Source organism: Harpia harpyja, chromosome 22, assembly GCF_026419915.1.
Source record: "Harpia harpyja isolate bHarHar1 chromosome 22, bHarHar1 primary haplotype, whole genome shotgun sequence".
Taxonomy (NCBI): Eukaryota; Metazoa; Chordata; class Aves; order Accipitriformes; family Accipitridae; genus Harpia; species Harpia harpyja.
In genome coordinates, this window is record NC_068961.1 from 2,632,778 (window position 1) to 2,647,138 (window position 14,361).

General features: G+C 43.9%; 1 long non-coding RNA gene across 1 annotated transcript; it reads left to right on the plus strand.

Moving 5' to 3' along the window:
- The first annotated feature begins 6,179 nt into the window (after nucleotides 1-6,179).
- On the plus strand, nucleotides 6,180-9,951 carry LOC128135321 (uncharacterized). The gene is made up of 3 exons (XR_008233052.1): nucleotides 6,180-6,808; nucleotides 6,957-7,075; nucleotides 8,946-9,951. It is a non-coding gene; the product is annotated as an uncharacterized LOC128135321 (long non-coding RNA).
- Nucleotides 9,952-14,361: the final 4,410 nt, after the last annotated feature.

The window sequence follows — 14,361 nt, forward strand, 5'->3', positions numbered from 1 at the left end:
TAATCCCCAAGTTAGAATTACTAAATTTTATAGTAGTCAGGGTACCTCTGAAATAGTAGTGCTTGACTTCACAGTTCGGTTGGCAGGGATTTAATATGTGACATAATATTACTATGGATATATCAACACTCATCCTATCGTTCCTCTGTGACTGTTAAGTGAAGAAGGTATCAAAATAATATGTCTCGTAAAAATAGCATGGAGTCTGTCTCCAATCTGTGTTTGTCACTGTTACTGAACAAAGCTTCACTAGTAAAACATGGATTATCACCTACTGATATTTGGTTCCCACATATAAGGATACTGTTATGGTACTTTTTTCAAAATGGTAGTTTTGCACAATGTCCCCACTAGCAAAATGGCACAGTATAAGCTGTATAGCTAATACAGCACGTATGTCATTATATACGGTGTCTACACATGATGAGCATTGAAAATACAGGGTACCAAGGTATGCACAGCTGCAGAGGTGCTTTGGATTTGGTCCAAATGCTCCTGACTAAACTCTGGGAGTCTGAAATGGCTGAATGTGCTTGCCAGCTGTAGGTAAAACAAAAAGATGCAGAGATGGTTCTCCTCCAGGCAGGTGAGGGCAAGAGTGGCTCCGAAGTGGAGAGCCTTCATCCCGTGGCCGTGCCTGGTCATGGGGAGGGTCATGTCCCAGGAGCTTGTGGCTGGAGGGTAGACTTGCTCTGCATGGAAGGAGGCCCCTGGAAGCACAAGGGAAGTGAAAGAAAGAGACACTGTGTGTGAGTACAGGAGGGAAAGAGAGAGCTCAAAATCTTGGAAGGACCCCAAAAGAGAGTTTAATTATTAATATAATTAATATGGGGAACAAACAGGAGGAACTGGAGCTCCGTGCCCAATCAGAAAGTTATGATGTTATAGGAATAACTGAAACATGGTGGGACAACTCACATGACTAGAGGATCTTGATGGATGGCTATAGACTGTTTTGTAAAGACAGGCAGGGAAGAAGAGGAGGAGGAGTTGCGCTCTGTGTTAAGGAGAACCTTGAATGTACAGAGGTCAACTATGGCAACTGTGGAAGCCCTATCGAATGCCTCTGGGTCAAGATCAGAGGGGTCATGTCCAAGGGGGATCTTACAGTAGGCATCTGCTACCGACCTCCAAACCAAGATGATAAGGCCAACGAAGCAATATTTGGGTCACTTAAGCAAGCTGCAGCTCAACAGAACCCAGTTCTTACAGGTGATTTCAACTACCCAGACATTTGTTGGAGGAACAATACAGCAACTCACGTGTCATCCATCAAGTTCCTGGAATGCGTGGAGGACTGCTTCCTCATACAGATGTTAGATGTGCCAACCAGGAATGAGGCACTGCTGGACTTACTACTTACAAACCAAGAAAACCTGCTTTGTCATATCTCGGTTAGTGATAGCCTTGGTTGCAGTGATCACAATATTGTGGAGTTTGGGATTCTGCTGAGCATGCTGAAGGTTAGTACTAAGATAAAGGTTTTAGATTTTAGAAGAGCAATCTTCAGCTCACTCAGAGCTCAGCTGGGAGGGATTCTGTGGGAAGCTTCCATTGAGGATAAAGGAGCTAGTGAGTACTGGGAGTTTTTCAAGAATGTTATCCTGGGAGCACAAAACCAGTTCATCCCCTTTAAAGGTAAAGGAAGTAGGCGGAGCAAGAGACTCCCTTGGCTTAACTGAGAGCTTCTGAGTCTGCTCAAAACCAAAAGAGAAGTGTACGAGAGAGATGGAAAAGTGGACAAATACCCATTGAGAACTACAAGGTCATTGCCAGGGTGTGCAGAGTTGCAGTTAGAAAAGCAAGAGCTCAGCTCAAATTGAAATTGGCCAGAGAAGTCAAAAACTACAAGAAAGGATTCTTCAGGTACGTAAACAACAAGCAGAAAGAGAAGGAAAATATTGGCCTACTGTTGAACAGGAGAGGTGAATTAGTCACCAACAACACTGAAAAGGCAGAGGTTCTCAACACTTTCTTCATCTCTGTCTTTACCAGCACTGTTGAGCCTCAGGCCTTCGGAACAAAAATCCAGGTGGATGCAAACACAGACCCACCATCAGTGGACTCAGGAAGAGTTGGTATGTGAACTGTTACAGGAGCTTGACCTCTACAAATCAATGGGACCTGACGTTATCCACCTGAGTGTGTTAAGAGAGCTGGCTGAGGTCGTTGTGAGGCCACCCTCCATAATCTTTGAGAAGTCGTGGAGATGGGAAGAAGTCCCAGAAGACAGGAAGAGGGCTAATGTCACCCCCATCTGCAAGAAGCACTTAAAGGAGGATCCAGGAAATTGTAAGCCCATCAGTCTTACTTCAGTCCCTGGGAAAGTTATGGAATGAATCCTCCTGGGGGCTATCACAAGTCAAATGAAGCACATCATTGGGAAAAGCTAGCACAGATTCACCAAGGGCAAATTATGCTTGACAAACCTGATCACCTTCTCCAACAAAGTAACCTGCTCGGTTGATGTGGACCAAGCCGTGGACATTGTCTGCCTAGATTTCCTCAAGGCTTTCCGTATCGTTTCCCACAATCTCCTCCTAGAGACACTGATGCGGTCTAGACAAGTGGTCCATGCGGTGGGTAGGGAACCGGCTGAGGGTGGTAGTATATTTACAAACTGGTAACCTGTCACAAGTGGGGTCCTCCAGGGATCGATACTGGGCCCAATGCTGTTTAATATCTTCATAAGTGATCTGGATGGTGGGACCAAATGTACCCTGATGAAGTTTGCTGATGATATACCAAACTGAGTGGGGAAGCGGACACTTCGGAAGGGAGAGCCACCCTGCAGGAAGACCTGGATAGGGTGGAAGAGTGGGCTAACAAGAACCTTATGAAGTTCAACAAGGACAAGTGTAAGGTCTTGCACCTGGGAAAACATAATTCAGGAGTGCAGCACAGCCCGGGATCTACGTGGCTGGAGAACAGCTCTGTGGAAAGGGACCTGGGGGTCCTGGTGGACTACCAGCTCAATATGAGTGAACGGCGTGCTGCTGTGGCAAAGAAAGCCAACAGGATGCTGGGTTGCATCAACAAGGGCATCACCAGCAGAGATAAAGTCATTATCTTACTCTACTCAGCACTTGTCAGGCTACACTTGGAATACTGTGTTCAGTTTTGGTCCCCACTATGCAAAAAAGATGTGGAGAGGCTGGAGAGGGTCCAGAGAAGGGCCACAAAGATGATCAAAGGACTGGGAAGCCTGCCATATGAGGAAAGGCTGACAGAACTGAGTTTGTTCAGCCTGGAGAAAAGAAGGCTTAGGGGAGACCTTTCCACCATGTTCCGGTATTTAAAGGGTGGCTACAAAGAAGATGGAGACTCCCTTTTTACAAGGAGTCACACGGAAAACACAAGGGGTAATGAGTACAAGTTACTCCTGGGGAGATTCCAACTGGGCACAAGAGGAAAGTTTTTCACAATGAGAACAATCAGCCGTTGGAATAATCTCCCCAGGGAAGTGGTGGATTCCCCAACATTGGACACTTTTAAGATTCAGCTGGACAGGGTGCTGGGTCATCTTGTCTAGACTGTGCTTTTGCCAAAAAAGGATGGATCAGATGGTCCTTGAGGTCCCTTCCAACCTGGTATTCTATGATTCTATGAATATTATCTATGTACCTACTCCTGTTTTGCTTGTAGGCCTCTGGCAAGTTGAACATATAAAACAGTATTTGTTTCCATCATAGCCATTGGGCTTGAGTTGTTTGAGTTTCCATTAGAACAACATCATGCTGAATGCATTTTATTCAGATTGGACACAGAGGATTCAAATATCCAAAGAGTAAAAATAGGCAGGCTTGTAAAATGCACTTCAAGACAATTACTTCTTTTGTCTGGTTTCCAAAGGAAATAACACTTGTGCAACCACATTGTCTGTGTGTATCTCTCTGTCTGCCTCTCTGCCCATTTGTTTAAGGTCTGAGTCCATTCACAGGCGCCAACAAAATTTGAGAGAGGGGCAGAGGCATCAACAAAATATGTTTCATGAAAGCCAGTGGCTAGGAGGAGAAGGTTTTGCGTCAGTGGAGGAGAAAGGCTCTAACCATAGTGTAATAGAGGGGAAGGCTGCAGTCTGAGCTTGCAAAGTCAGGCACTACCACACCAGCATGAATCCACAGGAGACAAAGCTGTGAAAACCCCACTCAAAGCCAACACTTTAATCAGAGCTTGAACCTCACTAGACATAAATCAGCCAGAGGACAAAAGTCTATAGGAAACAGATTTTTGTGAAACTACCTGAATAATAGAAGGCTGACATACGTTGGATCACCCAGGCATTGGCTACGTCTTGGTTTTTATTTGGTTCAAGATTTTATCCAAGCTGTTGGGTCTCAAAGAGGATAGGTATTAGCACAACCTATGACAAGCTGTGTTCATTTAGGTTATGTAGGAACATGCATGAGATCTTGGTTACAGCGGCTGTTTGTGCCTTTTTTGTTCTGTGTTTGTAGCAGGAGGAACCAACTCTCTCAGGACCTAGGCTGACCTCAGAAAACTGTTTTCAGTTTTGAGTTTGAACCAAAATTCTGGTTTCCAACACTGGAGGAACTTGGCAATATTCCCTGCTGGATTTTCTAACAAAGAGAGTGAAAATGACGTTTCCATATTGTTAGCAGGAAGCTGAAAGCACCTGAGGAGCTGGGGAAGAGCTGAAGAATCACTTCATTCTCATCCTTCCTTCAAGCAACAGTCAGTTTGCTGTACACAATGCATGTAAAATGGAGAAGGACACAGGATAGGATTGAAGTTTAGCACAGACGAAAAAATCCGTGGATGAAATGCAGTACTCGGGAGTCATTCAGACCATTGGAGTCAAGGGATACCAGCAGGTATGTTTGCCCTGGACTCCTCTACAATTTCATCCAGTCAAGAGTGTGAATTGATTGCTAGAGAGGAAGCTAGAAATTCCTACATTCAGTTCTGGTTTCTGCTTTTACCCCTCCCATCAAGCCAGGAGAGAAAGCTGAGGATGGCCTTGATGTATGACTGTGCGGTTGCACAATTGAAATTGCACTTGTTTCCTTTCCTTAAATAAGGCTTGCTTTTCAGATGTTTAAACATACCTGGGCCTGGCCATGACTGAATAAACTGGGGCTAAGCCAGGTAACCATGTTGTATTTTACATCTCTTTTTCTAAGACTCTTTTCTTTTTCTTTGAGGCATTGTCTTATGTTGTGCTTTGTCCATCCATTACACGATGCTTCAAATCACACGCTGCTGTGCAGTGCTGGGTTGTAAGTTAAGCATTTTCCTCCTCTTCACCCCACTCCCAAATATTTTTCCAGCAGTCAGTACCAAGTCAAGCTTTTTGACAATACCCAGTCACACCATGTTAATGAGAAAAATTTAGCTTGGGGTCTAAAGTTCTGCCACCCACAGATGTTGTACCACCCACAGATGTGTTGCTATAACCTCGTCTTCTTCCCTTAATTTCCCTTCCCCCTTTCCGTGTGCCCCCTCCATGAGAGGGGCTCCCCGCTAGCCCCTCTGCCCTGCGGTCCTGCCCCGTTGCGTGTCCCCACTGGAGCTCTGCAGGAAAGCGTTGTGCCCCTGCCCAGCCGCTTTCCATGGGAAGCGAGGTACACGGGGCACGAGCGGGACTGGAATCATGTTTATCTGCCTCCCAACCTGAAATTCGGTTGGGATCTGCTAGGTATGTTTGTCTCTACCTGGCAGCTGGGAAGCGCACCTGGGGTTTACCGCTTCAAGATAGCCCAAAATGTTGTCAAGAGCATATTTTAAGACACTCTGCAATAAATTTAATGTTGAATTGAAGCATTTAACAGTTGCCCTGCTCTCACAATTCAAATAATGAATGGTATGGTAGGTAACATATCCTTGCACACCGCTTTAAATGCTTCCATATGAAACGTACTCGAACAAAACAGAATAAATTCTGAAAAAAACCCCAAGAAGTGGAGTGAATGGCATGTGTAGAAAACTTGAGAGCACAAAATATGTGCTAATATAACAGCTGGTGAAACAATGACCAAGGCGAGCCCTGGTAATTGTCCACAACAATCTGAGAGTATAAACAGGCAAGGGGGAGAGAGAGAGGGAGAAATTATTTAGCCTGGCAGTCAACAGCAATTCGGGGCTGCGGTGCCACAAAAAAAAAAAAAAAAAAGGGCCTGCCAGAGCCCCAGCAGCGTGTACACGCTCAGTCACGCAGAAATCGCCTCTCTGGGTCAACCGCTCGGAGGAGAGATCTCCCGTCGTGCAGGAACAGCTGCCGCGCCAGCAAAGGGACGTGCGGGAGCCACGGCCACGGAAGCTCTGCGCCGTGGTTTTCCCCTCCCAGACAGAGATTGGGAAAGTGCAGTCCATTGTTCCCGGGTCTTTAGAGGTTGCTTTACTCGGTCGCCTCATTTCCATAACGCTCCCTGGCCTCCCAGTAGCCCACTTTGGTTTGATGAATACAGTTCTGTCTGGTTTAGGATTCACTATTCCCCACGTCCCAACCTCTCGGTTTTGTACTAGGTAATCTCGGTCCCTGTGCAGAAAGATCCTGCTGGAGCCTTAATTAAAAACTGTGGGCACAAAATAAAAGCATTTTCCTTTGCTCCTCTGTGTGCCAGCCGCATACTGCTGCCTGCCTTTCTGTTTCAGCTGAAAATGAACAGGAGGGAAGAAGACGTCACAGCCTGTAGCTCTGGGATAGGCAGTAGCATGACTTGGGAGAATGGGGGAGGAGGCTCCTTTGCATCTGAAAAAACCTGGACCCATGTAAAATATAAAATTCAGAGTGGAGAGAGTAAGAGAGAGTGAACAAGTTCTTCCTTCTCCACCCTCCCATCCCCAGGTATGTCTATGTTTCTCCACATTATCATTGCAGCTGAAACACTTGACGCAGAAGCGTTACTAAGCTTCTCTTCAGAAGCTCCTCGGTGCATTTGCTAGGTGGTGACCTAGATGTTTTCCAAAGGCTTGACTCAGCCTTCACTTTGCAGGCTCTTGGTAGTCCAGGGGAGAGTGAGGAACCACAGATAGGAGCCACAAAAAAAAAGTATAGTCTCTTCTGGGAACTTTTGCTTCATGTTGAAGCTGAGGTACTGCATGCCTACATGAGGTAAGCTTGATTTTTGGATGTCACAGCAAAGTTGTGGAATCATAAAAGTGGTAGAGTTAGAGGATATCACCAAATATTTGGTGGTATTCAGCATCTTCTTGCCAGCACAAGCCAGCTCATGCCAATAGACCTTCTAGTTGCTTTATTTATCCCAAAGATGGGAATTCCTCTTCACCTGGGGACTTTTCATAGATTGTGCTTTTAAGATTTTTTTTTCCGTCATGAAACGTCTGGATTTTTTTTTCTCTTCCTTACCATCCTATCCCTAAACCAGAACCAGGCTAATAATTCCTTTATCTCTATTCAAGCCTGGCACCACTATCATCATTCACCCTTACCAGTGTGGTGGTCCAGAAGACATCTTGTCAGCCTCAGTGATGTGTCTTGGTGGGTACAACCTTGTTCAGCAGTACATCGGATTTAAGATCTCACAGTCTCCCATATAAATATTTGCAGGTGCTCTTTCAGAGTCAGCAAGAATGATATATTTAGTTCCTTCTAATAAGTCACTTGCTATAGCTCATTAATCACTGTTATTACACTCTCAATGCATCTGGTGAATGTAGCAATATGGCATTTGAGTACTTCTGGAAATAAGACAGCTCATTAATTGAAGCAGTGTCTAAAACCACTTTTATTTTGCTATTCATTAACAACTCCACAAGTAGGTTTTAGTTCACAAGAATCTTTGCAGAATTCAGCAGCGCTGTAAATATTTGTGTAAATAAATAATTATATTAAAAATAAAGTTCCGAATAGGAGGTCGTATTTGTACAAAAGATTTGTCTGACCGTTATGTGCTTTTGTGGCTATTTCATGCATTCAAGGAATACATTAAATATTTTTCCTCTAAGGTTATTAGCCTTGCTGTTTAAACAGAGGCCATATGCAAGAACTGTTTTTCTAAGCAAGTAAAATTTGTGTATCCAAATTCATTTTTCAATAATTTCAAGTGATGCATAAATTCATAAAAATCATAATTAAAAAATGCAAACAAGGTCACTAGTGCTTTAGATACAAAGGTCACATTAGTAGTTTTATTAACTTGTTTTGCAGTTCTTCTGTGTAAAAGTGTATTTAGTCAAGGTGACTTCTTTTCTGGACAGATAGAGAAGAAATTCTGTCCCTTCCCTACTCAGGAATGTTTTGTCTCAGTAGGTGACAGTAAATATATATTCATAATCAAGTACTGCAACTCCCTACTAAAAGTTGTCCCCACTGTCAGGTGTTTCACACTACTGTCTCCCTGGATTCTTCTTTCACACGTACAATCTGACCTTGACCCTATTTGTGTAAAGCATCCTCGGGCAGACCATGAGCATCACCCACAGCCTCACTTTTCTTTTCCTCCCATGGGTTACTTTCAATCCTGATGAATCGGAGGTGGGTTTATCAGCAAGGGTGAGGGGATCCTCGTAGGACCCTCTCCCTCTTCCCATGGTGAAATGCCAACACATACTGTATTTTAGTGGAAAGCCACAATGTGAGAAATGGGGAATAGGAGACAGGAGGTTGCAGGGAAATAGAGCCTCCTCTAATGCTTGCTTGCGGTAAGCCCCAGCAGCCCATCTCCTTTCAGGCTTTCAACACTAGTCCTCACACCACGCTCAACCTGAGACCCTACCAGCGCTCCACTCTGTCTTTTGGGGGAACGTTTCGGTGACCCATGTCCGAATAGCTCCACACCGTTCTGGCTGTCCTAAAGAGCCTAGGTGTTTCACGGGGTCTCATGCTGCCAAACCTAGGCTACTGACATTTTGTTTCTCTTCCCCTCACTCACATTGTGTCTGCACTGTAGAACAACTTCAAGGAACAAAGGTATTCGTTTGACCTCGTGATGGTAGGCTCAGATCTCTGTGCTCTGGCATAGCTTCTTTCATTCATCCATGCTCCTCCGGTCACCCTGCCATTGCTGTCTGGGAAATGTTCTGTGGCATAAATCTGCTCCTCAGGGCGTGTTGGTATCAGCACATCAGCTCTGCTACACAACACAAAGAGAAGAGAAATGAGATTATGGTTAATAAATTTCAGCAAATGACATGAAAGCTGCAATCTTAATTTAGGCCTAAAGATCCGAAAGGACTAATTCAGCAGTGGCAGAATCTTCTTTTGTGTGTTCTGTGCACAACATAGAATCATAGAATCATTTAGGTTGGAAAAGACCTTTAAGATCATCAAGTCCAACTCTAAACCTAGCACTGCCAAGTCCACCACGAAACCATATCCCTAAGCACCACGTCCACACATCTTTTAAATAGCTCCAGGGATGGTGACTCAACCACTTCCCTGGGCAGCCTGTTCATGTTCAGAGCTCTGCCGTCCTGCACCTGAGTAGATGTACTTCTGTACCACAGATTACATGGTGCTTAAAATGATTATGGGGAGGAGAAAAAAACCACTGGCCTGCAACACAGAGACGTTTTCTTCAGTCCGTGTTAGTGTGCGTACAGCGAAGGTGAGTGCAGCGCTCTGACCTCAATGGGCGCTGTTGGGTAGTAAAGACAAAATGCTACAAAAGCCAAACACATTTTTGAGACACTAAATCCCACTTCCCCCTTCTGCCCTAGAGGAACCAGGCATCTGCAATGGTGATGAGGAATTGCAAAAGAGCATTTCTGTGTAGGAAAGTATGTATGCAGGCTAAACTGGTGCTCGGATGGTGGCTCTCCTGCTCTGAGTGCCTGCTGCACCTCCTTTCTCCCTCCGTGCTCTAGCAGACGAGAGGTAACGCTGTGCTGCACACCTTGCAGGAGCAGCTCACATAGCTCTGGTAACATTGACAAATCACGGGTTATGATGCAGCATCTACCTCTGTAGGAAGGAGAGCTAGCCATATAGCCATATTCCCTGGCTCCTGGCCAGTTTATCCCAGATTACTCTACGCCTGTCAGCAGTGTGGTTTTTCTGTGGAAACATCCCACAGTGTCACCTGTCCCCTCTAGAACATACCGTGGCATTGGATTGGTTTGCTTTAGTTCATCTGGATGTGCTAATGGCAGGTATCAAAGTATAACAACATTAAAATACCTTTAGCGGTAGACACTAAACTGAAAACAAATGTCCTTCGTCAAGGAAAGGCAACATTTATGAAATTGGGCATGCAAAACTTGGTTTTTTGGTCTAAAATATTTTTTCTGATTTCATGTATGCTGAGTTGCCTCTTAAAAAGTCATGTGCAGATCATTTAAATCCACTGCTAACTTGCATTGGTATTCCACTCAAAAAGTTTCTATACACCAGATGTCATTCCACAGTTACTATAGATATATTAAATGCTTCTTACAGGGAGGAAGTGTTCTGTTAGATACCACTGTGGTAATTATTAGCAAATGTTCACTGGCAAAAGGTAATTAGCAAGTAATTATTAGGAAATAGAGGCAATCAAGTCCTGCAAAAATTCCTCCACTGGGATCACAGACTGGAGAGAGGAGAGCTAGAAAAGCAATTTTTTAGAAGCTTAAAAAAATAAGAGTCAATTCATGTAGAAAAATGATTCAGGACAGGAAACTGAGGCTGCAAATATCTTTGAGGGATGCTACAGCCCCAACAGTACCCTCCTTCATCCGTAAGGATAGCTGCATCCAGGGAAGGTTATGACTAACAGATTCGCCCTGCGTGCCTTAAGAACAGCAATCAGTTGACAAGGAAGAAAGCAGACAGGAGCATACATGAGTAACCGCTGCTGTTTCCATACAATTGTAAATGCAAAGCGCTGAGGGACATCAGGGCTGGCATGTACTACTCACCAAAACTGGAGGGAGGGGACAAGAATGCAGTCACAAAATTGATAGCTCTTTAAAAAGGCTGTAGCAATTTTAACTCTTCATGGCTGAAAGGCTGGACTTTCAATGTGAGGATATCTTACGAAGTAGATATATATTCATTCATCCTCAGGACAGCACAAACAAGGAACTCCTGTTTCCGAAACAGCTCCCTGTCACACGCAGAGCAGCTGATGGAACAAAGAACCACATTTGTACATGCTCAGAGGGACAGCCGTGAATATGCATTGCTGCTGGAGCCTGGCGCTGCTGGAGAAGTATTGCTCTACGTCCACAGAAATCATCCTCTCATCAGACCCCGTGGTGCATCCAGCCTCAACATTAATATTTTGGTTCAGAGGAGTATACCAGGCAAGGATGCGAATGGAAAGGAAATATATTGCATGTGAAGTTGATGGATTGCTTCATACTTTACTCAACATTAAAAGGCTGATTGCTTTTTTTCACCCATGAAAGTGCAAGATCTCTTACTTTACCACTTACTTACCATTCTACTTTCACCCGTGCCAGATACCATTTCTGATGCCCAATCACCCCGTTCCCCCTTGGGATACTGGCAAGACTCAGGGCTGGTTTTCTCTTTATGAAACAGAGAAGTTAACTCTGAGTTGGGACAGCTGGGATGTAGCTGTCAGTTCCATTTCATTATCAGCAGCACCCAGCTGGATGTCTGGAATTCACAGACACTGAGGGAGAATCATGTTTGCTTGAATTTTAAAAACAGGTTGCTTGCTGGGAATGAATACCCTGCAACAGTTGCTCAACTTTGCCTCTCTGAAAGCAAAAGTAATCCCAGAGGCTGCTAAAAGCAGAAGAGAAATCAAACTGCTCCTCGCTCATCAGGTCAGAATCTGGTTAGTGCTTGAGAGTTTTGCTTTTGCTGCAAAATAATCTGCACGTGAAATATTTTTTAAAAAACTAATATCCGTAACAAGATCAAAATTAAGGAGAAACCCCAAATTCTCCTTACTTGAAAATCAGTCCCCATTGCCACTAATTCCTTGTGAAGTGAATAATTATGCAGCTCTAGCAGCTTTGGGATTTGCATGAACTTTGGATGAGAATCTACCACTGGGCACTTTAAAGTTCATAAATGGTGTTCATAAAGATCATAAATGATGTTCTGTTTGCCATATGTCAAACGTGCAACCTTTGCTTAATTTATAGTCCAAAGATCAGGATTTGTGCAGTGGCATTGCTGCTTGGAACAAGAAAATTTGCTGAATTTCTCCTAGCGGGGGCTTGCAGCTGGTGTCTATGACAAGAGTTTAAAGTATTTCCCTCCTTAATCCAAATTAGCAAACAACTTGGAGGAGTCCTTTACTTATTGGCATCTCAAATAAACTTCCCATTGCTAAACTAAGCTTGTCATCTGTGACAGATGAAGGCAGTTCCCTTCTGGGACTTCGGGCTGCCCTTAGCACAGGCCTCCACTTCTCTTCATTTTGGCCTCACTTTGAAATAAGCCTGGTTTCTATATTGCCCACACAGCAACAGTGTGTCAGGAATCCTAGTGCAGACCTCCTCAGACATCTCTTTTCTTCCTTTATTTTAGGTTGTTTGGGGTTATCTTTTTGCTTAGGCCACCAAAAAATAGCTTGGGCAAGCTAGGTGGTCATTTCACTCCCATTTCTTAGAAGTCTGAGCTATTTTCCACCTAGCTAAGGTTGTGACTATCCATCAGTTGTTAAGTCTGGGCTACTTCTTACACATAACACACCCTTCACAATGACTGAGAAATCTCTGCCTGTTCAATACTTCCTATACCATGAGGTTTACTAATATGCTGAACTAAGCATCACTCAAAAATATAACCAAACTGTGAGCTTAAATAGCTAGCTCTAAACATTTGAAAAACAAACAAGTGTCTTTTGTAAAAGATCATTTACATATAAACCAAACTAACCAACAAACCCACAAAACGACTTGCATGTATAAAAGTAAGAAAGAGTTTCATGATAAAATACCTAAGAACATGAAAAGGGGGGATGCAGTGAATGTTAATGGACTGCCATTCTTCTCACATCTCAGAGCATGCATGGCAAACGGTAGGCTCATTCCAGCTAACCTGTGTTAAATAGGATGTATACTAATGGTGTGCAATTGCTTTCAGTGTAACTGTTCTAAAATCCCAGCCTAAAATTTTCTCCTGCTGCTCTTATGTTCTTCACACTTGTGCTAGGTCATCTGGGACAGAGTTATTTGGTCCTTCCCAATTCTAGTGCACCAGCATCCAGGTCACAACCAGGCAGCAACTGCAAATTTTGCTGGTGGTTTCAAAGCATTAACTGATGGAAACATGGTCTTAGCGAGCTGACACACATGATCAGAAGTACATTGGCATTATTGCTGTTCAGGATCTTTAGGGTAGGAGAGAAGTGAATCCCAAAGTTTAAGCGGTTTTTAGCTCCAGCCTGCACTGCACACTCTAGCCCTATGTTGGTTTTTTTCTGAAGTGTTTGTAATATTACAGAGTAAGAACACCTCCCTTCAGCTATATTAAATAAGACTATTAAGAAAAGTAATCTCATTCCACCTTCCCCCAAGGCCTTCCAGGATTCTTTGTGAAGCAAAACTGCTCTGTTCCCACCCCAAACGTCTTGAGTTCCAGGTGTGTATTTAGAGGTGTGCTTGGCCTGCAGAAAGGTTTCTTTTCTTTTTCTAAACCAGGGTCATGGTCCATTAAAAACTCCGGCGGACTGATTGCTATGTGAATGTCTTCTGGTGTTATTCTCTCTCCACTGAGGCTTGGCCTCCTGGTGTATGCACATGTGTCTGTTCACGGCCACAAGTTCAGAGCAGATTTCAAGCCAGTCTTGTGGCTTGAAACTCCCAGTCCTCAGTCCACCTCCCCAGAACATGACTACAGGTTATTGAAGTCCAGTGGCTAGAAAGGAAAAGTTGCAGCTCCCATTTGACTCTTGAACATGATCCGTATCAGAAATATACACCAGCAGTCAGGTGTGTTTTGGACATAGGCTGGGCATAAAACGGCATTTTGGTTGAATAAGGCATAGTTCCTAGCAAGGTGTTTATCTCATTCTTTGGGTTCTATGTTCACGCCATTCCAGCTGTGAGAACAGAAATTCTCAGGGCAAAATTAGAGTAGCATGGACAAGCATATACCAGATGAGGCATAAAGTTTTCTGGGACAAAGTTAACCCTCCAGAAATTTTCACAGACATTTTCAATCACAGAATGGTTGAGGTTGGAGGGACTGTCTCAAGGTCATCCAGTCCTTCTGGAGGGCATCTGGTCCAAATCAGCAGAGTGCATTTCTGCCAGATCAGTTCTCTGCATCATGGACCAGCTGGACTTTTTATGTGGTACTCAACAAAAGAGACCAGCTCCCCACATGACTGAACTACAGTCTTACTGATTGTTTTAAGTGTTCTACATTAATCTTTGCTTTTTCATTTGTCTTAAATTTGCTTATGTTACAAGGGAATGGGAGAATCTGGCGAGACGGTCGAGATGCTGTGTCTTTATTACTGCATAAAAGAA